The sequence below is a fragment of the Aptenodytes patagonicus genome, chromosome Z (assembly GCF_965638725.1).
Source record: "Aptenodytes patagonicus chromosome Z, bAptPat1.pri.cur, whole genome shotgun sequence".
NCBI lineage: Eukaryota > Metazoa > Chordata > Aves > Sphenisciformes > Spheniscidae > Aptenodytes > Aptenodytes patagonicus.
The window spans coordinates 71212656-71239058 of NC_134982.1; the positions used below are offsets into that span (position 1 = coordinate 71212656).

The 26403-nt window shown below is 39.4% G+C and overlaps 1 protein-coding gene and 1 long non-coding RNA gene across 2 annotated transcripts in view; both read right to left on the bottom strand.

Annotated features, from left to right (window-relative positions):
- The window catches only part of LOC143172646 (uncharacterized), a 182019-nt gene that overhangs the window by 31434 nt on the left and 124182 nt on the right, over positions 1-26403 (bottom strand). The window lies entirely within an intron of this gene.
- On the bottom strand, positions 14211-15717 carry LOC143172647 (uncharacterized). Its single transcript, XR_012997381.1, has 2 exons — positions 15588-15717; positions 14211-14345 (listed from the first exon to the last, which is right to left on the bottom strand). It is a non-coding gene; the product is annotated as an uncharacterized LOC143172647 (long non-coding RNA).

A 26403-nucleotide genomic window follows, 5' to 3' on the forward strand; every position in this document is an offset into this window, starting at 1 on the left:
ACCAACTCACCTATTCAGCAAGTGGCAGCTTAGAATGAGGATCATTTGTTTTAGAGCAATCTCTTAATCTGCAGTGCTATTAGCTGAGAGAAGGAATATAAGCAAGGATGCTTTGCTTGTTATCTATTACTTTTTTCAAACAATAACAAAGAATTTTAAACATCTATTTAAAAATCAGTCAAAAAGAGAAGATACAGCATTTTTGCCCAAGGGATATAGCTCAGATATCCCACACCATTTTTAGAAAAAATGCAAGAAGTGTACAAAACTCTAGTCTGTAATAATGAAATTTTTGATCTAATGAATTTACACTGTATGTTAGCTAAGCTTTTAACTTTTCTGCTATTCCCAAACACACATCCACATAATTTCTCAGGGGTCAATTATTTCTTTAGGTTTTTGTTGTTGTTGTTTTTCAGGCTAATACATTTTAATGATATTTTTCAAACATTTTAAGACTAGCTTTTTATTTAATATTTTCTAAAATGGAATGCAGTAAAAAGTTCAAACTGTGTAGTTCACTGTACTAAATTGGGAGGGAGAATTCAACTCTTTTATAGTGTCACAGCTTCAGGTTTTGGATTTTTTTTAAGATCCAGAATCCCACCTATTGAAGAGTCATTACGTTCTAGTGATAAAAGAGCAATTCATAATTCAGCTTATCTCATTTTAATCATTAGTGAGGTTTATAGTGAAAAACTATGGTCCTGTGGAATAAAACATTGGGCAACAGTAACAGTGAGGGACTAGAGGAATTACTCTATGCTACAGATAATTTTTTCAATATTGTTGTGGTTTAACCTCAGTCGGCAACTGAGTATCACACAGCCACTCGCTCACTTCTCCCCCCGCCCCTCCCCGGTGGGATGGGGGAGAGAATTGGAAGAGTAGAAGTGAGAAAAACTCGTGGGTTGAGACAAAAACAGTTTAATAATTGAAATAAAATAATAATAATAATAATAATAATAATAATAATAATAATAATAATAATAATAATGTACTAGTAATAATAATTAATAATAATAATACACAAAGCAAGTGATGCACAGTGCAATTGCTCACCACCCACCGACCGATGCCCAGCCAGTCCCTGAGCAGCGGCCCCCCCGGCCAGCTTTCCCCAGTTTATGTACTGAGCATGACGTCACATACTATGGAATGTTCCTTTGGCCAGTTTGGCTGTGCCCCCTCCCAGCTTCTTGTGCACCTCCAGCCTTCTCAGTCAGTAGAGCATGGGAAGCTGGAAAGTCCTTGACTAGTGTAAGCACTACCTAGCAACAACTAAAACATCGGTGTGTTATCAACATTGTTTTCACCCTAAATCCAAAACACAGCACTGTACCAGCTGCTAGGAAGGAAATTAACTCTATCCCTGCCAAAACCAGGACAAATATCAAGCCTTACGTCTTCAGACAGATTTTAACTTTTATTTTTCTTTTATTGCACCACATAAAATTAATCTTAGTGCTGTAGCTCCCTTTACAACCTGATGACAGCTTTCTGAAGAAGATTGTAACACTTTGGGCACCTGAGGCCACAGAATCTTTTAGGACCCAATTTGAAATCCACTGCACTGAATGGAAAGACTTCTTTGACTTGAGTTAGTCAAAGCATGGAGCTGCAAGAGATGCGGTATGGGATCTAGACTGATCCTGACTGTACCCAAGCCTTTTTTCTGTGTAAGTCACTCTGAAAAGCACCTTTGATTCAATCGCTCATGAATTTAAGAGAGAGAGCAGTATATAGAGTGAAGAACAGTGAGAGTGTCAGGGATGCTTGGAAGTCCGTCGTGCCTCTGATTTTTGTATCACTCAGCACTGCAAACCAACAGAACCTGACAGTCACCTCCTGCCTGCTCCTTGCCGTACTTGCTTCAGGAATTGTTCATCCCCTACAGGCAGAAAGAGCAGGAGGAGAAGAATAGCACAGAGCAAAATAGTTCCTGCTCTATCATTTGCACTGGAAAAATAAGAAAATTTAGCTGAGCAGGGGGAGACCAGACTTTCAGCAGCTTTTGGTGAAGAAAGCTACCAAGATGACAGGAAAACTGATGACTAGAAAATATATTCTATTCAGAGTTTAGGAAAGGTAACAAAAAATGTAGAAGACAATAGTTGAAATGACTGCTTTGACACTGTGAAACATAAAGGGCATTTGTTATTGATTTTACAGAAAAAAAATGCTAAGGATCACATCTTGTTCACATTTGTTCTAGGAAAATTCCAATGACTTTTGGGGGAATAAAACCAGTTCTTTTCCAGGGAAATGTTCCATGATTCTATAACAAATGAGGATTTCAGTAAGTATGGTTTCACTTCAGTAGGTTTTAGAGCAGATATATGATTTTTTAAAGAATCTTATTTTTCTCATTTTCTATCAAATGATCAAAAACCAATGAGAAACCATTACATACATAAACACAGACATGATCTAACCTTGTGTTTTGATAAAATCAGTATTTTAAAGGCCACCTATATGGTTTCTAAAGAGAAGAAAAATACTCGTATACTTTCAAAACACTAAAATACACCCTCGAGATGAAAATTTGCAGCTCAGTTCTTGTAAGGTTCCCTCAACTCCCATTGAAATCAAAGGGGCACGTGCTTAAACACTTTCCAGGAGAGAGACGTTTTCCTGAATTAGTCATAATGAAAATGAATTAATTTTGGTCTACTTCCCAGTATTCCCCTAGAGTTACAGGTTTTATATTTTCCTCCCAACTGTAGTCTGGGTGAGATTTTGTGCCTGGAGTTTTTGAGCTATAAGGTTTTGTAGTCAGTAAAGCCTATTTCTGCTTGCCACAACCTCCTGTTTTGCCAGATTGGTCCTAAAGAAGGAAAAAAAGAACTCTGCCACAACACTAGAAGTAATGTTTTCAAGAGACCATGTGCATATATATGCATGAATCACCCTGAAAGAGAACAGTTGATGTCTCAAAGTAATTTTTTTAACCTCTGCGTACCAGCTATAAGGCAGTAAATCTAATTCATTAATAAAAATACAGCATTCCTAGAACAAATGATACAGGAACAGTACTGCCACCTTGCTGGAGGAACAAAATAATGTGATTTGTGTTTCTCTACATTGTTTGGATAGCCTAGAATTATCAGAATTAAGTATGGTAATAACCTGGTAATTAACAGTAATTTCTTTTATCGTTGTGGAAATGGTCTTACAGAAGCAGCACTGACCTATAATTTTTTTCACACATTCTGCAGTTATTGTCACTATATTTCTAATTACCCTTGCAGTCACCCAAACCATTTTAGAGCATTTACTGAGCTGATGCCAAAGCACCCTGGATCACCTTATTTTCTTGATCAACGGATTAAAAGGTCAGAACTGTCAAAAAAGTTAACCATGATGTGACAAGCATGGCACCTTGAAGGGGTAATTAGAACTATCATCTGCCACTTGTTAACTTTTGGGAATATAAATGTATGTAAATAGGCAGAATTAAAAAAAAAAGAAAGCAAGGTTGGTATCGCTTTAGACTGCTCATCTGTAATTAAAACGCAAAAACTAAAGATGATTAACAAAATGCAAAGCAACTACATTTGTTGCTTGACCTGTCTATTAATTGCTACTGCCATCAGTGTTTTATGTGCTTCCTCCACATCAGAGGGGAGGAAGAAGTCTTAGAGGTTCAGGGAGTAGCTGGTGGCAGATTTAGTTTGATCCTGGATTTCTCATTCCTTTTCTTCTATCCCTCTGCAGCATGTAAATGCCATTGCACAAAGCTGCTTGCAGAGCAGTGACCCGGGAGCATCTTTGCTGAAGCAGGTGTCGGAGGCTGGGCCCGAAGGTGGGTGACAGGGCTGTGCTGGCTCCTTGCCACTGGAGGTACAGAGGGGCTGGCATGTCAGGAGCTGAAGGACCGCACACCTCTGCAGGGTCCCTTGGGAACTATAGGGAACAGATAAAAGTTAATGTATCCCTAAATCCAGAAAAGAGAAAACTGTTTTTTTGGCTAAAACTGCATTTCCTTCTGCCCTGCCCATTTTTTCTGCCAGTGACAGCTAAACAAGGACAGGCCTCCTGATTGCAGTAGCAACTAAACAATAAATAAACCACTTCTGCTGAGGGTGGTTCATGGCAGCACTGTCAAGGCCATATGGCTGTTGTCACCTAGACAGCCTACACTTTTGAAACTTTTTTCAGTGTTTGGATGAAGATCACCTTCCGTAGGACTGTTTTAATACTTCAGAAAAAAGTAATCAAATACTAAGTGTTTGTATTCTCCTAGAAATGGATCTTCCTGCCAGTCATCTGGAGAGGAAGTGCTGCTTAAAAAAGAGCTGATGGGGACATCAGAAAAGACCATAAAGTGTTCCATCAGCTAATCTGCATGAGTGGAATTAAATACTCAGTACAGGCACTTATGGGTGAACATGTAGCAGGAGAAAATAATAGCAAGAAGAACAGAAATGGTACACAAACAAAAAGTCTGAGTCTTGCTGCTTTTGTTTTTAAAAGGTTCCAGTTTCATCACTTTTTCAGCTCCTTGTCTTTCCACTTTTCCACCCCAATTCTTTCCCTCTTCCCGCTCACTTTCTCTGTTCCCCCCTCTACTTCTCTTTGCTGTGCATTTTCATCTAGAAAGCCACATGATACTCGGCACTTGCCTGTGAATCCCTGGGTAGGAGCCCAAGCTGTCTCCAGCCCTGCAGCCTGAAGGTTTCTGGTTTAAACATGCTCAGCAGGTAGCTTTGGAGATTGCACGGCTCCAAGGGACCCTCCCAGTACCAGTGCCAGTGAATATTAACATTTAATATGGCGTGTATGTCATAGCAATATGTTGTGCCTATAAAATCTATAACAGTATCTTTGCTGTTTCAACTGCCATGTTTTAGATAACAAGATGAAGGGATTTAGTACTTGTAAAGTTAAAGTGATTGTTTATTAGCTGGACTTAGCAGTACTATGCCTGTGATTTTGCTATGTGTGCATGGATTGACCTCACGCAGCTTCTTTCAAGCACTCCTTCTGCAACCTGTGCTTCTTCATTCAAACTCCTTAAAGGCTACTATGGCCACCTTAAATACCAGGAGTTGTTAAAAAACCTGTAACACATGGCTAGCTTCATAGCTGTCGCTTCCCAAGGAAGTCCCACTTTATGAAATGCAGGCCTGTAGTGTTTGTATTTGGAATTTCCAGAGTCTTTTAAGATATAGACCATCTTTTAATACAAGTTGTCTTGCCAACACTTCTCCATTTAGAAATGGTAAAATATTTTTTAAGAGCTGTTTTTAAAAAAGAGGAAATTACTTATAAAAAGACTGCTGGATTTCATTAAAATGAGAAAGAGCCAGAGGTATGTAATCCCCCAGATCACACCAAGCCCTGGACACTGCTCTGTAAACCATGTGGAGCATCTCTGACTTAATCTCATCAACAACGAGAGTTCGTTTTCTAGGAGAAATTCCTTCCAAGAAAGAAAAGGTTAAGCGGTTTGGTCTTAGTTCTTATCTACAACGATGAGGCTTTACATTGTCCTCTGTCTCCAAAGCCGGGGATGTTAGCCAGGAGAGGAGTTATCCATGAGTGGGATATATTCATCAGGGAGCTCTAAATCACCCAAGTAGTAGCTTCTGCCTCCTATGTCCTGAGCCTTTTCTGGAAAAAATCTGTCCCTGGCAATCCTGGCATGTTGTACGGGCCTAGCAAGGCTGATTGCTTATGTCGTAAATTAGAACAGCCATTACACTTCCCTAATTCATACTAGTTTCCTAGTAGACTCTGGATCAAGAGGTCACAGCACTAACTGGACTGAGTCCTTCTTTTTCCTTTGAGTGTCTCTTCTCATTTGCTGTTGACATCCTTCTAACCTTCCTGGTGTACCACATGCATTTTGGAGGTACAGATTTTTTCCTCCCCTCTCGGCTCACTTTCTATTCACATCATGCACCAATCTAAATGGTGCATGTGGACACTGACTGTCCAGTCTAAGTCAGTCACTTCAACAGACTATGCTGGATGTGTGCTTTGTCTCATCCCAGTTAAGCATAGCTCCAGAGAAGCCAAAAAACTTACATCAGTGAGACGTGAACCAGGATATTTGCATTTTGTGTGTGAACTTGTTTTATTTGCTGCGTAAGTGGTTAAGATCATCGCACAAACATGCCTGAAGATGACTTTTTTATTTACTTTTCCTTATAGCAGCTCTAGTATTTTAAATTATTATAGTAACAGCTATGAGAAAAATGTTACGGTTAGTTAGTATCTCTCTACATGGAGAATTTAGGTAGCTTATGACTTGTTGAGGCTTTTTTTTCATATACTAAATATTTTGCAGTTTAATCACTCATGCATAATGTGAGAATATATGAGGGTCACTCTCTAAGAATGCAAATATGCATTGCTACGTAACAAATGAGTTTAGGGAGCTGAAGTGGGGTTCTCGCAGGGTTACCCGAGTTCTTTTATCTATGACACCTTATACATTTCCTTTCATAGATTTTTCATACTTCCCTTCCCACCAAGCCATGGGTTTTGCCCCTGATTTTCCTTTGTGGAATTGAAAACATGAATCTGGGAAAAAAATCTGGTTGTGGGACAAGATGATAATGAATCTCAATATTGCAGTATCCCATTGAGTGTATTGATTACTACTACTGCCCATTCACTGTAGAATGTCACACAATGGCTATTACAGTTTTCACAACTCTCAGTCTAATTATATGGTTGTTGATTTTTCAAATACAACAGAATTTTAGTGGCAGTTGCCCTATTATAATAGTCCTTTTTATTTGCTACAGGATTTAAATTCTGTACTTCTTGATCAAAGGACACTTTCTATCATATTTCAGAGAACAGTGGGTTATGTAGGAGGTAGTTCTTATTCCTGATAACAATCTTTATTTGCAGAAATATAAATTTCTTATGAAGTTTCTGATGTCACAGTCTTGTATGAACTTTGCTCAGTTTAGGCAATTAATTTCAGAGAAGTTAAATGAAAAGAAGCATGACCAAATGGTTATTTTAACCATGTTAAACTTATCTTACAGCTCTTGCATTTATGATAGGGGTCCCATATTTGTGATCTGTAAATGAGTCATTACCTGTATGTGCCTCAGTTTCTTATCTGTAGTGAAAAAGTCAAAGATAAGAATTTCCATATGCTTCATAAGAGTGTTGAAGGGCTTACATTTACAGAAGCTCAAACCAGTAATCCAAAAATCAGCCTGACCTTGTGTTTTGTCCAGCATGAGTTCAAACTTGTGGAAAAAAAATTGATTCTGTACCTACAATACACTGAAATGAGTTTCAAGTTCACTAGAAACTAATCTAAGATTTCACAAAAATTGGACACATGCTTGCTTAAAACTTGGTGAATCTTTCAGGATTTAGAAGGTAGAAGAGTAGGTTAGAGTGAAACAAAAGGTTAAAGCCTCAGAATTTTATGTGCTTTATGTTTATCATGAAAATACAAAAAAAAAAAAAAAAAACATTCAAAAGCAAAGTGGAAAGCTGTCCTCTAAATGCTAAGTCACCATGTGTGCTGCTTCAGCATATGTCATATGCCTTTGAGTCTCAGGAAGTAAAAAACAAAAGTAACTGGTTAATCTCGGAAATCATCACTTTCATATAATTATTTTGATTGGACTCATCCCAGCTATGAGTTCATGTATGTATTTCACTAACACTGCCTAATATATAATGGTAAGTTATGCATTGCAATAAAACACTGACCGGAGAGAAATCCTTCCCTAATTCAAAACACCATTGACCCAAACAGGGCTATGCTTCCACTTTAGTCTCTTTTTGCTCTTGGATATTAAAATGCATTGGAAAAGAAAACACAAGACATGCTCTCAACAATTCTGGGTGAAATGACTTGTTATACATTATGTAGAGAGTCATCCATTTACTTACATACAAGTCTATATACTTACACTAACCTCATAAAGGGATTAATTTCTCCAGCTTGGTAAACAGAAGGCAAGGAGTTAAATTCCTGTTATCCTTAGCCAGCACATCTGCAGCTGCTACCTGAAATCCCACATTTGTGTTTAATAGTTATTGGGAGAGCCTTTCAGAATATGGGCTCTTCTAATTGATTCCAGATGCCTGATTCCCTGGAGGGCAGGTAAAATAAGGAGAGTGGCAGGCAGAAGGGAAACAGCATGAGTTTCTTCTATATAGACTTTAAGCCATCAAAGATCTGTTGCCTGTGGTTAAGCTTTATGTTGCCAGAAGCTCACTGATTTTTGGAACTAGCTGGTCAAAGGGAATCCTCATTTTTTGCTAGAGAGTTGGTTCTAGATCCCATATGCGGTACCTATTTGCTGCAAAGTAGCACCTAGATAACACCTAGAAGGGCCTAGGCTTGACCACAAAAGTTTGGGCATCAGAGGAGGTATTGCAGGAAATCAGGGCCCTGCAGAAACTGGAAGCAGGTCAGAATTTCCTTCATACCAATTGTAACAGGAGCATCAGAATTGCTGTTCTTGAGGGGGTATTCCTTTCAGGTGTATTGCAGAAGTGAAGTAATAGATAATTTTAAGAAACAGGAAGACTTTTGGTTGACTTCTGGTAGTGTTCCAGCAGCACACATTCCTAGTCTGTGCCCCGCTATAGATTAGGCACTAAAAACCATAACAAGGGAGCCTATCAACACAACGTGTTTATCTTTGCAGACTTTAGCCTGACTTAGTAGTGTGCAACAAGAAGCTAAAACTAGAATTTCACCTGCTAAAGTTAACCAGAAGTTTGAGGGAATGGTTGAAAGAGTTGGAATGGGGATGCCATCAACAGAAACAGATAGGTGTAAGTTTTATACAGTCTTAAGTGGAGATTTTCTGAATACTTTTTCTCAGTTTGAACTTTCATTAATAGACTAGGCACCGTAGGTTTATAAGCAGCTCATTTTTTTAATGAAGAAAAAGAGGAGAAATCAAAAATGTATGATAAATTCTTACTCTCCCTTGCCTAGATCCTGGACCCCTCACACTCTGCTGGATATCCTGGAGGTGTTTCAACCTTGAGAAAATTTAAGGTTGCTTCAGATAAGTTCTGAGATAGCATCCAGTTCCCAACCATCCTGCAAACAAGGGCAAGTCCTTCCAGTTCTCAGAGATTTGTGTGCATTCATGTGCTCTCACCTTTTCTGAGAATTACCTGAAGTCATTGAAAAGGTAGAGAATTCCACTTTTACTAAAGGAAGGCTCAGGTAGACAATTCACTATAGGAATGTAACCCCTAAGTGAAGATGTTCCATATGTAAACATGTGACTTTATTTTTTATAAAGTTATTAAAATTGTGTGCTTTGTGCCAGATGGATAGGCTCTGATGCCTATCAATCCTTAGAGAAAATAGGCATCGTGAGAGAAACAGAAGTATATCTCCAGTGCAGTCAAAGACATCCTCAAGAATTTACATGTTTGCAATGCCAGAGATTTATTTGGCTGAACATAGACTCAAGCATCAATTTCAAATACGAAAAAAAAGATTTCTCCAGCTGTTGTCACATCTGTTATCAGGACCTGCTGCTATGCCAGTGAATGCATTTAGGCAATTGTTACAAGAAGCAACCTTTGGCTTTTTGTGCCTAGAGGAAAGAGATCCATTGGAGGCTGTGAGACATTAATCTTTCAATGTAGAATGTCAAAAGTGGATTTAAATCTTAATGGAAGATAGGACACTAGGATATCAAAATCAGACTGGGGAAAAAAATACTGCAGTACAAAAATAATGTGCAAGTGAATGTGTCTGGAAACTTAAACACAATATTAGGAAAATTTATGTAAAGTCACTTTGAGAAGTAGAATAACAGACCTTCAGCTGATAATAAAAAGACTCATATATGTAAAATGGCTTGTGTCACTGATTTAAATTTACACCTGTTTACTCTAGCTGGCCAAGAATTCTCAAAGGTTTTTGTATAATATTTTAATGTTTCTTGACATATATACCATTCTCACAAATTCCTTCTTGGAGGACTATGTGAAGGGAGAAGTAATGAAGTTCTCTGAAAATATAAATAACTTGGTAAGTGCCTATGGAGGTATGAAGATCATCTTATAAAAGTGTAAAATTTTGTCAGAGAAACAACTATTTTAAAATATATTTTTTTTTTCAATAGTTTCAACTATATTTAAAAATAGTTAAGTTTTAAAAGAAAAACTTTTAATGTTACAGTTTTGAAAAAAACTTGTAGAGAGGAGCAGAGATACACGGTATATTGCAAACCTTCTATACAAGTCTGTAACAGGCTGGATAGCTTTCATGCCTGTGGTTGTTACAGAGTATTTCAAACTGCTCAGTCAGTAAAGAATACCAATACAAACAACCCTCTTTGATGATTTTCTTTTCAGATCAGTTCTTTCATCATGAATTTGCCTTTTGGCATATTTCTTACTGTATGTTCAGTGCACTAGTCAAACAAATGTAGTGTCACAGCCATCATAAAAAGTCATCAAGCATTCCAAGCTGAACAAATTGGTTTGCACCTGCCAAATACTGGGCAATTGTTATTTTGATACATTGTGCATTAAAGCAAAATCCATCAACAGAATAGTTCTAGAGGAAATAAAAAGTCTTATCTTCCAGAGAGGCCTAAAATACCAGCTATAGTGGTGGTGAAATTTCTATGCCATGATTTAATTTAAAAAGAACATTGTCTTATCCTTTCACTACTAGATTTTAAGTCAGATAGTCTTCTGAAGAGATAGAGGTAGTAGTCCAGATAATAAAACTGCTATTACAGCTGTTCTTCCCATGCAGCTATTTCTGCACCTTAGTACTTTATCCGGGGGCTGAGGCCCTCCCCGTGGTGTGCACTGCCCATATATCCAATAAACTGATAGCCTTGGTTCCAAGAAGATGGCTGCTATCTGTGAAGAGCAGGAAGCACAAGAGTACAAAGAAATCTTATCAAAAGGTTTACATTTAACAGACCTTTCCCTTTCCTCTTTCCTGGACTGTGTCTTCTTCACTGAGGTACTGCTTTCTACCCTATTTTTACTCACTTCCCTCTTAAAGTCCGAAATTCTAATCAGCATCTTTCCTTTTGAAAAGGAAAATGGAATGCAATTTCCACTGGAGATTGTAAATCCTTCTTTGCTGCAGAATTGATACAACACAATTCTATCTTCTAGAAGCAGTTGCTGCTCTATTTTAGATTTCTCAATCTGGCATTCAAAAAGTGACAGGTCCCAAGGTTTTCCTAAACATGTACACATATGTGCAATATAGCCGTATGCTTAGCTGGACACTTCTCTGATGTGCATGCAATGTGGACTTAATGTACTTAATCCAACATTTGGTAGCTGTTTGTCTTTGTGGGTTTAGAGAAGCTTTGATGTATGATTACAACAGAAGTAGCAGCTTTACCAGTAAGAATTTTCCATTTATTTTCAGTAAAATGAGAACACTTACTTTTCAGAAGGTGAAAGATTTGTGTTTCACTACTTACTATTGTGCTGGTGTTTCAAATGGGAGGCTGCATATCCAGAAATCCTAAGCCAATGATCCAGAAAAAGGTAGGGCACATAAAACTACAAATGGCATGTCCTCCTCCTGCAGATGCAAAACATCTATGCCAGTTCACAAAAGGTCCTACTGCACAGTGAGATCTTTGGAGCATGGAATATGGTAAGTGTAATTCTGCCTTTCCTCAGCGAAACTCCAATCTGGAATGGGGCTTTTGGGTTCTATAGCCATATAAGGCACAAGACATAAATAACATGAGTTTTGCCTTCCTTTGTAATGAAAAGGGGATCCTCACTGTACTAGCAAATGGAGGATGCCTGCTTTACCACACATTAGTTTGTCTCCAGTTATCAGTGGAGATAAAAACATAAAAACTGAAGGGGAAGGAATACTAGACTTTGTTCAGAAATCTGTTGTCCTAGGCTGTTTTGAACTGGTGCAATGAAACTGCAAAGTACATGTGGTGTAGCTATAGCAGTTTTCAGTTATATTTCAAAAACATCAAAGGTAACATGTCTTGTATTTCTCCTTTGTACCTGGAAATTGAAGTAATAACAATGCGATATGTTTCTTTTCACTTTCTGCATGGCTGGGCTTACGTATTATGGAAGCTTAATGCTGATGAGTAAGTTAAGCACAGTTGAAAATTAGCCTTTCCTCCCCGAGAGCTTATTTGACCTAAGACATTTCTCAGCTTTTTAAAGGTAAACTGATTTTCTTCAGCACTTGAGCAAATGATCACAGGTACTTATGAATAGTCAGTGCAAACATAAAAATTTGCCATTCCACTTTGCTCATTTGCTTTTCTCTCTTGCATCTTGGCAAAATGTGCCATTCTGGTTTTCTCTAACAGCAGCCTCAGAAGTGCTCCTACTTATTGTGCCAAATTCTTCATGGTTGGTATATCTTTGTAAGACAGAAACACAGCATAATAATTCTATTTTTAAATAGAACAGATTTTTGCAGTGTTACAAACAACACAATAGCACAAGCTCTGTGCTTGATTGTGTTAATTATATGAACATTTCTAAAACAAATTCCAATTCTTACATAAAATATGCATGTGCCTGTGTCTTCTTTAACCCCTGTTTATTGCCTCTTTCTTGTCTTGCTGTTGACTGCTACTAAAGTCCTTTCTCTAGGACTTACATTCAGAACTTTAGTTGGCCAGAGAAGCAGTCCCACCATGATGAAGCTGGCTATGAACCAAAGACTAAATGTTTTGCCTTTATAGTACATTCATCTCTCACTTGCCAATCCTAAAAGTATCCCCAGCAGTCTGATATAAGTGCTCCTTTAAACACCCAGTTTTTATGTGCAGAGGGAAATCATTCCCCTAGGAACACAGTGCAAACATTACCATCCATAGTTAGCTCCTGCCTTTGGCATTTGTGGTGCAAGGGTAAGTTGCACGTTTTCTTCAAAGTCAGAGGTACACATGGGAAAAGGAAGAAAGAGCCGCAGTCTTTGAGCCCTATCCAACATCAGCATTTCTTCTGAAACAGTTTTCTTTTGTGTCTTATTGCCAGACACAAACACAGGAGTTGCATGGAAAGTGCCATGGTTAATCCCGTGATACTCTCTGCCAAGGAGCAAGAGGGAGACCCAAAAAATGTAGGAGCTGGTGTGAAGGAACAAGGTTTCTTTGTTCCCTGAGACTCAAGTGCATCCTGTAATAACAGTGGTAGGTTCATGGTCCTAGGAAAAGCAAACTCACTATTTCTAATACAAACAGGAGTGGTGACCAATCCCTGTGTCACTCACGGCACAATCGAAGGGGTAAGTTTCTCTGTGGCTCCTATTTTCAGAAGAAATTGTCTTCATTTTATTATAAGCAGAATCCATTTCTGCATTCACAATATGAACACCCAACAGAGAGAGATACATTTTGATTGCAAGCAGCTGTTGCCATCTGATCAGAGGATGTATTGCAAATATTTTAACAAATGTTCCTCCTCCTCCTCTTTTTCTCCTAAGACTCTGACAAAGTTGATGCGTGACTGGGAAATCTATTCATATGTGAAGAAATTCCCTGTGTCGACCCCCAGACAGCAGGCAGTACCATTTCACAAGCACGTACATCACATGGCACCTGTTAAAGTTTAAACTTTGTTCCTTAAAACCTTGACTAGATGGATTGGCAAGGGAATTGTGTGCTTTAGACTGTGAAGCTTGGAGGTGACGAGGAAGTTCGATCCCCGTTGACTGAACCTGAAACCAAAAGCTCACCATAAGTGCAAAGCTAGACCTTCATTATGTCTTTCCCTAGGTGCTCCACTGAGAACAGCAGTATTTAAATCAGTGAGATGTGATATTACCCCAGAAACAGGCTCTTTAGAAGTATTATTATGAGTGCCAGAAAATATTTTCTGCTATAGGCCAAGGAGAGGGAAAGACCCTTAATCTCTTCAGGGGAGAAGGAGTTGTTTAAACAAAGTCCCTGACTCAGAGCTATAGGGAAGAGAGCAATCTACAGTGACAGACCTCCTAATCCCTGGTTTTAATTTGATTCATCACTTCCTTAACTATGACTGTGAAACCACTGGGGCAAAAAGTGCTTGTTCCACTTCGTGCTGTTACTCTTTAACATGAATAAGGTGAGCAGGATGTGAACAGTGCCATTATAATATGGCATAGATGCCATTTGCGTATATAATATTTAAATCCAGACCCAAATTCTGCCTCAGTATATGCTAAGGTTCTCATTCAATGGTGGAAATCTACTCCACAATTGCTTAGTTACTATGTACTTTAAATGGGAAGTAAATCAGAAAACTTTGTTGCAGTTGAGTGCGGTTTTTTATTTGCTGTGTACAGCAGAATCCAGCAAGGTGCCGAGTATCTCCAAGCCAGGTCTGCAGTCTATCAGCCCCCAGTAAGTCCAGCAGAGATGGCAGGTGCTGACCTCTTCCTAGAAAATACTCTGTATCATCCAGAATACTGACTGAATGGAAAAGGCAAGCATCCAGTGGCTCATTTGATGTCCCTAAGCAGTTTGCTGCAAGATTAATTTCAAGATTTAATGAAAATAAGCGGTAATGATCTAATGGGGTTTTTAATTAGAAAATGTACAGTCCTTCAGCACATTCCACTCAAGTCCTGGGCCACTGAAAAGCAAATCAGAACAATCACTGGTTAATACAGAGATACTCATTCTGATTATTCTAGGAAATTGTAGAGCTTCATACTGCATACAGTAAACACTGTATCACAATTTTTCTAGGCTTTTGTGGCCAAATACTGTAAATGCACACAGGACATGTATAGCAATGCTATAATCATTACGCCTACATCTAATGACACCTGTCATTAATATCAGGAAATAGCCCACTAAAAAAATATATGTGTGTGTACAATACTTGTGCATCTGCTAATATGACTGATCAAGGGTACTGGCTGGATCCTGATTCCTTGTTCTCCACATGTAACTTCTGTTTACTTCAGAGCTGTTTACTTGGGAACTGTTTTCTGTGGTAGATTCCTCCGAGCACAAGGTTTTATATCTACTTACTCTAGAAGTAAAATCTACCCATGCTGTCACGTGCTTTTTCTCAAGATGCTCTCTCTCACTTTCTCAGCTTGAATGATTCACATTAGAAACATTGCCCTTACAGTTTCTTCTTCATGCTTTTCATTTCTTTTGCTGTTACGCTGTTCAGAGGATGCAAAGAGGTTAAGAGTGTTTGTGCTTATTAGATTTAACCATACAGAACAATATTGCTTGCTAATAAAGATCCCAGACAACTCTGAAGTGTAAGATTATTTCTGGGATTTACTGTTAAAAACCCTAATCCCTTTCTCTTTGGTAGCTCTACACTAACCTAAAGTTCCACAATGAGTATTTTCAAGTTCTTAAAATTTTACAGCCTGGTAAACTCTCTGATAGATTCTTTATCACCTTGGGTAAACTAGAAAGTTTGTTTTCATGAGACAAAAAGGTATTGAGTGTGTTTAATGGAGTTTCACAACAAACAAACAAAAATAAATTTAGTAATAAAATACAAAACAAAGAAGAGAAGAAATATGAAAATGAAAACAGGCTTCAAGGACACCATTTTAACACTTTTAGGAAAAAGATGCTTCTAATCTCCTCTTTCTAAATGCAACATTTTTATTAAAGACTGAAAAATAAATATGCAGCTATATAACATACCTCATAAAACTGATTTTCATGGCTGTGTAGAAAACAGAGATCAATGTATGGAGTGTAGACAGTCCTGGTGTCTGAATAACCTCCTCTAAAACAAAGTTCAAAGCAGTATGAAAGAGACAGACCACTCTCAAGAACAATGAGGACAAAGTGTCATGTGATGTTGTATGGCTTGAAATATGCCTAACTGTAAATGAAACCATTAACCAGAAGCTTTCATGCAAGAAAACATCTACAGTTACAGTCTATATATAGTCTGAGCTCTAACTTTGTTTCCTTTTTACCAGGAAATACTTTTTATCTGCTATTTTATATAGACAGCACAATAGCTGATTAATATTTAATGCAGCATGAACCCTTTAATGATGATAGACTTTATCTTGTGCACTTGGACTCTCATGCTGCAGAAGATTCCCTTTGATTTTCTCTGCATGACAGGGTTCTAGAAAAATAAGTGAGAATCTCTGTTTTTCTTGAAAGAGTAGTTTTAGCTGACTGCCCTGTCAAAACAGGGCTTGAAAATGTAAACAAATACACAGTAGGCTATTTCTGTTACTGCATTTTTCTTACAGATGGCTGGAGAACAGGGGAATAGGCCAATAAATGACTTATACACAAATATGTACAAATGAATGCACACAAGCTCTTTAGCCAGAAACCAGTTACATTTGCAGTTAACCTAAAGTAATCTTCCTGGTTACTTCTCTAAATCTGTAGGCTGGATCTTTGCTTTGTGGACAAGAATAGGTTACATTTTTGTGGGGGAGGATGGACATGTTTTGCAGGCTCAGACAGGCTCTGAATACTAACTCACGGGTGCAACCTAAATATACATTTTGCAAGACTATTTTTTTCTATCCATTTGTGGGCAAAATTCTGTTCTCTTCTTATTCATCATGGCACACTCTGCAGTGTTTCTGAAGACTTGGATTTGATATTTTGTTCCTGTGGGGACAGGATTGCTATGGCGGACCAGTGAATCTTTGGGAAAAGGACAGTCATATCAGAATATTTCTGTTTAGGCTGATGATGAGGGACGTATCTTGATCCTGGTAGAACGTTGTGTCATTAATGCTACTTAAACAGTACTGTTAAAATTTCTGAAATGGAAAAACTATCATCTTTAAATAGTGTAAATTGAAGTTATTTGTGATGTCTTAATTTTTTTCTGTGTTACTTTATGGATTATGTAAGGTCTGAAAAGATTGTATTTATATTATATATTATGTATCTTTATATTATATATATTAATATTTCTCTTAACTAAATATCAATAACATGGAAGTAATTCCCATGCTGTCAACATCAATGTAAAGCCATCAAAACAAAGTCGTGGTCTGTAAACAAGGACTTCAGTTCTTTCCATTCAGGAATGGTATAAGGGCTCCCCTGATTCAGAGCTTCTCAGTAAATTATTTCTCTCTTCATCTTGCTATCTTTCGCAGCTTTATGGTTTTCTTCACAAGCCTTCATAAGGCCTGATGCTCCTCGCCATTTTACATCCCTGCATCCCCAGGGCTACTCACTGAGCCTGTCAGATACTGTAATATTTCCTTTGCTACTGCTGGCAACCCCAAAACATGCCTGTGCATGAAGGTTATTTTTCATGTTTAATGAGGTGCTGTGATTATACTGGAATTTCTAGTGTTTGCCATGATGTTAAAGAGTCACCTTGTCTGACATTGTAAATGAACTGTATTTGCAAAGTAAATATTTTCTCAAAGGTTTCAGTTCCCAAAGAGCAAATTTGAAGCTGCCTAGTGTTCAGATGTACTTGAATGTAATTTATATGATTGCTCACTGAACCATGTGCACTATTCTGCAACATTCTTCAAACTGAGACCCAAAATTTTAGCTTCTGCCGTGTGTCTTGACTAAGCCACATAATTATAGTCATCTAGGTGACACTTGATAAGTATGACATTTATCTCATTACATAGTAATCGTGACTATAAACATTGCATTCTGTGCATGTACCAGTCAGTCGACATTCAACAGGCCTCTGGAGTATAAAGTTTGCCACTTAGTAAAAAGAGCATTATGGAGATGAGAGCATTGGACTGGGTTATATGAGAACTACATCCAAATCCCGAGCATTGATTAGCCTTGGGGCAGGAGGGTGCAGCTGGCTACTGTTCAGGGAGCCCACACAAAGGGTACAAGTGGAGGGTGTTGGTCCATGCAAAGAGGTGAGCTTTATCCAAATCATCTCATTTCTCCACCTGTCAAATGAGGAAAAGTAATAGCATTGTTCACAGTGGCACTGTGAAATAAAGACAGTTGTTGCTCGTAAGGTACTTGGAAATCCTCTGATTGAAGATACTGTGGAAGTGCAAATTATTTATTATGTCTACAAATTGTATGTACCTGTGGTCTTGGCTTGCACAGAATAAATGATGTGTTACTAGCACAGGCCAATTAACCGATTTTAAAGGTGTAAAAGAGACAAGGCAAGCTGCCTTTAATGTATGCCTGATTTTGCTCTCTGCTTTCAAATGGGTGGGTGATGTGACCCTGTAACCTTTTATCTCTCTAAGGTATCGGTCTTGTTAACCTTTTTTCTTAAAACATTTAGGGCTGGAAACTATCTTTTTTTGAGAGACAATCTACTCTCTCATTCTATTATTTTCTTTATGAAAAAGACTTGATTATAAAAATAGTAAGAGTTTTATTGTATTAGTAAGTGGTACATTACTTTTTCCCTATTTAAAATCCAATTAAAAGTACTTGGTTCCATGTTTTTGTAACTTTGGCCCTTGCCCTGAAAGTCACTGGCTTACCATTGAATCTATTTTGTAATTACTGGGCTTGTTAAAAAAAGAAAGACTAATTTTCTGCTGCAAAAATAATTCAATAAAACTTTTAAAACTGTGGCAATGAAGTATAACCACCGTTTTCACTCTGATTAGGCCTGTCTACAGATTACCAGTATAAATCCGTTCCCCTCCTAGACTGCAAAATGACCTTTGGTAGTTACTCGGTTTTGTTTGTGAAGAAACCCTTGTCAACATCTCTCTGGAAGCACAGGCAGCTCTTAAATTCCTTTGGGCAAATGTCAACAGGTGCATCTTCCAGCTTTAAAATTTGCTGTACATGGTACAGATTACTTTGGTGTGATGGTAAACTAATCATCACTGGGAAAGAGACTTTCTGTTAACCCAGTTCCACCTGATTAAAAACAGTTTTTCATATAAGACCTTTTAAAGAAATTTTCCTCCATGTGTAGGTAAAAAGAAGTCCTATAATCTGGGTAAGCTTAGCTGTAGAAGAAGGGATAGCGGGTCCTGTTTGCCAAATGAGTTTCTTTCCTTCACACAGCGCAGACTTTTCCTTAGAAACATGTCGTCATCAATTAATATAAATTGTGACCTGCCATTTTTCACCTAAGACACAATAACATATCCCTACTTGCAGTAAGGCTGTAGAGATGCCTGGAGCATGGCTTCTTCCAGGATCTTGTTACTGAGTGGGGAACAAGCAAGTTGTCAAACATCATAAAATAAGTAGCCATAAGAGCCATTAGAGGGGGAATGTAGACATTGCTGAGGGCAGCGAAAACAGGGGCACTCAGGTGACACATGCTCAGTGTGAATGGGACCAGGACGGAAGGTGGTACGCACATTTGAATGGTAGCTGCCATTCCACTGTCTCTGTAAATTGCCCTCTTAATAGTCAACTTGGGAGTGGTTGGTTTTATTTTGGCAAGCATGGAGTCCCCTCCTTTCACTCCCTAGTACATGGCACAAGTAACTGCAAACCAAAGAAAACAAACAGCATACTACAGTTAGGCAGAAGACTTTTCTTAAGCAGAGTCCTTCCACTTACCAGCCTTGGCAAAGAGCCTCAGTACATATTTCGTATCATGACTCCATACATGAAAGACTGACAGAAATGGATATTCTGTTTAAAGATAGTATCAGCATTCCTTGGGTAGGTTCTAAATCTCAAAAAGCAACTCAGCATGTTGTTTGCTGAATTATGCTGTCTATTCATGTGTTTCAACACAGAGTAGACCTTGAAAACACAAATTGTTTATTTGTAAGGTGGTTTAGGCTTTTACATGCTTCACAGAAAGGGTAAACTTGACAAGGATATACTCTTTAATATGTTTGAATTGTAACACTATTAAATTATTTTTAAAGGGACTAGAGAAGACCCAGAGGCCCCAGGACCCTCTGGATTTTTAAGCCTCTGATACCCATTACTAAGTACCACCAGTGCTGCCTTTTTTTTCATACTTATATCTAGATAACTCCTGAAATTAAAGAGAGTGAAAAACAAAGGGGAGAGAAGGATGTCTGTAGTTCTGAAACATCGCCTGTTTCTCCTTCAGGAGACCCTCCCTCCCTCCCTCCCTCCCTCCCTCCCTTCCTTCCTTCCTTCCTTCCTTCCTTCCTTCCTTCCTTCCTTCCTTCCTTCCTTCCTTCCTTCCTTCCTCCCTCCCTCCCTCCCTCCCTCCCTCCCTTCCTTCCTTCCTTCCTTCCTTCTTTCACACAGCTATCATTTTCAGAGCACTACTAGGGAAACTGCAGTTCAGTTTCTGGCGTGCAGCAGAAGGCAGTGGACAGACAGCCACTGGAGGAGTGTCAGAGTATCTAAGCCCACATTGCCATGGTTGCAGATCTTGTCTGCCTTCCTGCTTCTGGCAGATGTGCAACTCCATCTCTCTGTCCAAGTTTTGCTGTCAGCTTGAGGATTCAGCAGTTCCTGGGCATTTCAGTTGTAATAAAGTTGTGAGAGGGCTGACTATAACAGACTCATCTTCACCTATTGATCCCTAAACATGCAATAAGGATTGAGGCTACCAAAGGTTGTATTTCCATTCCTTGACGCAGAACAGTGTCCAGTGAACCCACTAGATACTGTTACACAGACCTCCAAAGTCTTTTTTTTGCTGTTGTTTCCCAGTAGACTACAGCCTTTTGTCCCTTTCTTCTGGGAAATCTGTCTTAGTGCTTTTTCTGTCTCCAGGATCAGGGCACATGGGATTTCTTCTCACAAAGTGATTTGTGCAAGTTAAGAGCTAGCCCTGGCACCAACATGTCTAAACACTCTTTAGTTTCCTTGACTTTTCTCATCATTTAGATTATGCAAATTCAGGTTCCACAGACTTTCTTTAGAACCACAAATTTATGCAAATATTTTTCTCTTTCTGGGAGTTAGTTGTTTGGTTTTAGTGTCCATCTTTCTCAGATTTTCCATTCGTCTTTTGCAATTCATCGTGAGAACTTCTTGGGGCTGCCTTGTAATCATTAAATGTATTGCTATAGCCACTAGACAAATACCACTACAAGCAAAAGCAAATCCAAATGCTAATCCAGTGTGCAACCTTAGGATGTTAGTACTGGTTTTTAAGAGTACCTCAGCACTTCAGAGATGTAGTAAAACTTTTGGGGGATTTTGGGTTGTTTGTTTAAGTGCTTTTTTTAGGAAGGGCTCCCACATATTCTTCCTGTGGGGTAAGAGTGGAGTGTTTGAGCATTTGACAGTTTAAACAAAGCTCCCGCCTCATTGTGGAGAAGGCAGGCAGCAGCACTTAGCAAGCACAGACAATAATAACGTTTTCTGCATAGCTCTTATTTTGCTGTAGAAAAGTTGACTCAGTGATTTCACTGCTTAAGATGCCAACATGGGAAACCCTAAGAAGTGGGTCTAAATACTTTTCCCTCTTTGTGTTTTATGCCCCACCAGGACTATATTAGCCTCAGGAACCTGTTGTCCGTACAGAGACAATATAACAATATCTATTATACTGCAGAGGGAGCAAACCTCAAATGGAGGCTTTAATGAGCCTCGTTCATACTTTACTGGAGGCAAGAAAATCCCTGCAGAAGTTTCTGGAATTGGGTGCTTTCTTATTCATGTATGTCCCTGCAGTACTGAATAGTAGAAATGTCTTTTAATTATGGAATTTGGTGCTGTTTTTTGCTTCTTTCTGTGGTAACAGATTAGGAGGTTTTCAAGGGCACTTGTAGAAATTATACACTGAAATTTCCACTAACATTTCCTAAGGGGATATGGCCAGCAGGGACAGACCCCTTATTTATCTCCTAGTGCACATGTTGTTTCAGTGGAGGGAGGAACAAAGAGAGAGAAAGAACTAGATCATTCACATTTGCCATGAAATGGCTAAATCTCACCTTCTCGAAAGACTCTCTAGAGAAATTGAGCCACAGATGCCCTAGTAACCATCTGCCATCAAGTACTGGATAACTTGCAGAAGTGGTGAGTACTCACAGATATTTTTGCCACCAGGAACTAAGGAAATGTTGAGCACTCTCTACTGCTAGGAAAATCAATGAGATCTGTATTGTGCACCTTGTAACATGCTCTAGCAAAGCTAATGCTTTTGAGAAAGTCAGCTCCTCCCTCATTTAAAATGGACACCTACAATTAATGCACTCTTCTGAACACTTTGATTTCACCATGACCTATCTCTCCCCATCTAAGACAAGGAAAATAACAAGAGTTCATCTGATGGAGATTATAAGGATAAAGGCAGTACTTACAAAGCTCTTGGATAACGTAGTGAGGAGAATTATAGAAAAATCTATGAGGAAAATAATGATGCTACACTGAGCACAAGGATTGACTGGCATATAATAAAAAGCAAGGTTGGTGACTACGAATTCAGAGATTGCAGTCAAGCCTGTGAACTGAAGAAGATAGGATGTTACAAGGGGAGAAACTGTATAGGATTATAATGTCAGAAACTATGTAAAGGCAGAGTGATTGTCCTTTTATCCTGTTGACACCTTACTGTGGTCAGCAAGAAAGAATTGCTTCAGATCTCAAGAAGCTCTGGCTTTGGATGGGGGGGGTCAAGCCAGGGATGCCAAATGAGCTTATCTAAGTGAGATGGCAACATGTGGTGTCACTGGAGGGCCCATGGACTGCTGTTTCACCATGCATGGAAAATAGTGCTGAAACCTTGACCTCACAGAGAAATTTCAAACCTTTGTCTTTGTCTTTTGGTGAAGGTATCTGGGCAGGATGTGTATGTGTATGACCACTGCAGATGGACCATGAACTTGAAATTTATTTGGGAAATTTTGGGAGTCTTTGGGATTGATTCAACCACTTTGTGTTTGACTCAGTAAAAAAGAGGGAAAAATAACCCTTCCTGCTTATAAGATTCACCCTTAAATGTCAGCAATAGTTTAGAAATGAAAGCACATATAAATTGTTTGTTTATATGCAACTTACAACAAAAAAAGCTTTTGAAACAGCGGTAAGGGGAGGCAAACAAGACAGAGTGCCCTGCCTGCATCAGCTTTTCCTCCTGGCATCAGCAGAGTTCAACAGAATTGCCTTTCTGAGTATCAGCAGCAAAAGAAGCCAAGCCACAATTTTGTTAGGGTAGGTGGAAAAAGTAATTTACAGCCTTTAGTGATGCATATTTTATCACATGCTGGGGAGAAGCTGCAGTAGCCCCATAGCACTGTGATGCATAAAAAGATTCATTTAATAAGTCCCAAAAATAAAATAGAGCTAATTAAAACTCTGGTATAAACGTCATGCTGCAAATTTTAGTCAGAATGAAAGATCAAGTAGAAGTTTTAAATAGAAGTTAAATATTCCAAAAATATATTTGATGGTACTGAGGAGACAGGTGTGTTTCATACATAGTGAAAATAGCATGTGTGGTGGGTCGACCCTGGTTGGACGCCAGGTGCCCACCAAGCTGCACTATCACTCCCCTCCTCAGCTGGGCAGGGGAGAGAAAATATAACGAAAGGCTTGTGGGACGAGATAAGGACAGGGAGATCACTCACCAATTACCGTCACAGGCAAAACAGACTCGACCTGGGGAAATTAGTTTAATTTATTACCAATCAAATCAGAGTAAGGTAAGGAGAAATAAAACTAAATCTTAAAACACCTTCCCCCCGACCCCTTCCTTCTTTCTGGGCTCAACTTCACTCCCTTTCACTCACTTTCTCTACCTCCTCCTCCCCAGCAGCACAGGGGGACGGGGAATGGGGGTTGCGGTCAGTTCATCACACGTTGTCTCTGCTGCTCCTTCTTCCTCAGGGGGAGGACTCCTCACACTCTTCCCCTGCTCCAGCGGCAGCGTGGGGTCCCTCCCATGGGAGACAGTCCTCAATGAACTTCTCCAATGTGGCTCCTTCCCACAGCCTGCAGTTCTTCACGAACTGCTCCAGCGTGGGTCCCTTCCACTGGGTGCAGTCCTTCAGGAACAGACTGCTCCAGCACGGGTCCCCCATGGGATCACAAGTCCTGCCAGCAAACCTGCTCCAGCATGGGCTCCTCTCTCCATGGGTCTACAGGTCCTGCCAGGAGCCTGCTCCAGCGTGGGCTTCCCACGGGGTCACAGCCTCCTTCAGGCATCCACCTGCTCCAGCACGGGGTCCTTCACAGGCTGCAGGTGGATATCTCCTCCACCATTAACCTCCATGGGCTGCAGGGGGATGGTCTGCCTCACCATGGTCTTCACCATGGGCTGCAGGGGAATCTCTGCTCCTAGAACACCTTCTCTCTGCTCCTGGAACACCTTCTCCCCCTCCTTCTCCATTAGTGTCTGCACCATTGTTTCTCACATATTCCCACTCCTCTCCTCTGGCTCCTGTTGTTCCACCCCAGCAGGTTTTCTCCCTCCTTCTTAAATGTTATCCCAGAGGTGCTACCACTGTCACTGATGGGCTTGGCCTTGGCCAGTGGTGGGTCCATCTTGGAGCTGGCTGGCATTGGCTCTATTGGACAAGGATGAAGCTTCTAGCAGCTTCTCATAGAAGCCACCTCTGTAGCCTCCCTGCTACCAAAACCTTGCCATGCAAACCCATTACAGAATGGTATTTGGAGGGGGCATAGATTTATTGAGCTCAGGGCAGAGGAACAGGCTGTGTTTCATGCTCAGGGTACTGAACTCGTATTAGAATAGAGTTTCCCAGTCATCATCTTCCACAAACATTCACAAAGGCTTTTTGTTGTCCCTTCTGCAGTTCACAGGCTACACTTCTGGTCTTTCACAGGCACATATGCAAGGAGCAGCTCCCCCACAATTCCCCTGTTGTATTCCAGACTGCAGTACCTCCTGTACAGGAGATGTTAACATACCATTTTCCCCGGGAAGGAAGTAGGGGCGGAAGAGCAACAGTGATTGCAGGAGATAGAGTGTAATTCATTTTTCAGGGGTCATGCTACCAATACTGCCATTTACCTCACCAAGTCATAATGCCACAAGCCTTTCAGCTTTCTGAATCTATTATTTCAAAAACTGTAACTGCTCATGTTTTTCTGAGGCTGAGATTTGTCCTTTGGAGGAGTGCATTAAAGTGCAATTCCTTTGATACACACATACAATGCCTACTTGAAGTAAAAGGAGAAGAAAAACAGGAAAGTCCAAAGTGTGATGGTGTCCACATTCCCCTTCTATATGTGTAAAATTGTCTGTGTGGGACAAACCGACATATTGACATGGAAATCTGATAAATGAAACTAAGGAGAATTGGGAGAGGCGAGGTGAGGCAAGGCGAGGCAAGGAAAGGAAAGGAAAGGGGAAAGGAAAGGATTTTAGGAAAGGAATTTATGTCCAAGTAATGCTGCTTGAGAGCTTCACAAATATACAGAGGAAACAATAGACCCCAAGGTTTTATTATATGGATGAAATATTCTTTCATTAATTGAATTTCAGGCAGTCTGGCCTATTTTTGAACCATTTAAAGTAAATTTTATGGTTTCAAGTACTTTTTCTGCTTAGAGAACTCAAAACCAGCTGTAATTTTTTTAATAGCATTTGCAGTCGATTTTTCCCAAATGGAAATGAATTAGTTTTCCCCATTTGGAAAATATATAACACTAGATCAGGTTCTTTCATTTATAAAAGCAGATATCATTCATGTTTTTAATGTTACTTCTTTCTTTATATTATGTATGGAACTATTGAAGGTTCCTTGAACTGAGTCATGGCCTTTTAATAGGTAATTTCTGACACAGTCAATCCTAATGAATTAATAAAGATCAGTGTAGTTTACTGTTATCAGTGCTTTAAAATGATCCTGGCAATATTCTTCCTCCTAAATGCTTCATTAGTACTGTTGTATCTTCATGTGCCAGTGGTCATCAGACATTATCCCTGGGCCTTGAGATAGAAGAAATGCTTAGTGAGAGAATTCAGAGTTTTTAGTAAGATGTCCAATATGAATTTAAGGTATTAATTAGTGAAATTCATCACTTCTCACTCAGCATTGCATGTGTTTTTTTACCCAGGCTTTTTTGTTGTCACTTTTCTGCCATCACTTAACATGGGTTTAAAATGCATTTGTTGTCTTGCCTGTAATCAAAATGTTTACATCTATTTGGAATCTACTTTTAGAAATACTAATCTCATATGAAAGATCAAAACATCATTGACAGAATATGCCAAAATGGTTTCTTTCATGAGTTTCCTCTGGATTACCCCTCCAGAGATTGAAACCTTCATCAGTACCAAAGGAAGAGGGAATTGCTTCCTTTGCATAATATTTGCATACAAGCCCTGTGTTCATACCTGACTTCAAAAGGTGCCTTTACAACCCCTGTCTCAAAGGGATTTTGTCTGGCTCCATGTGGGAATGAAACCCCTCCTACAGGGAAACATAGCTGCACAGAAAAGGAGGGAGCACAGCTAGCCCCTTCCCCACAGAAAATGACTGGGATGCTGAGAGCACTTGCCCTGCCCAGCCACACAGACAAACATTCAGATCAACATTACTGTTCAGAGACAGGGAGAAGGGCAGGAAGATGCTGGAAAGAAAAAGTTCTCTGTGCCTGTTCATCGTAGCATGCTGACTAACATTTTATTTGGCTTGAGCCTATT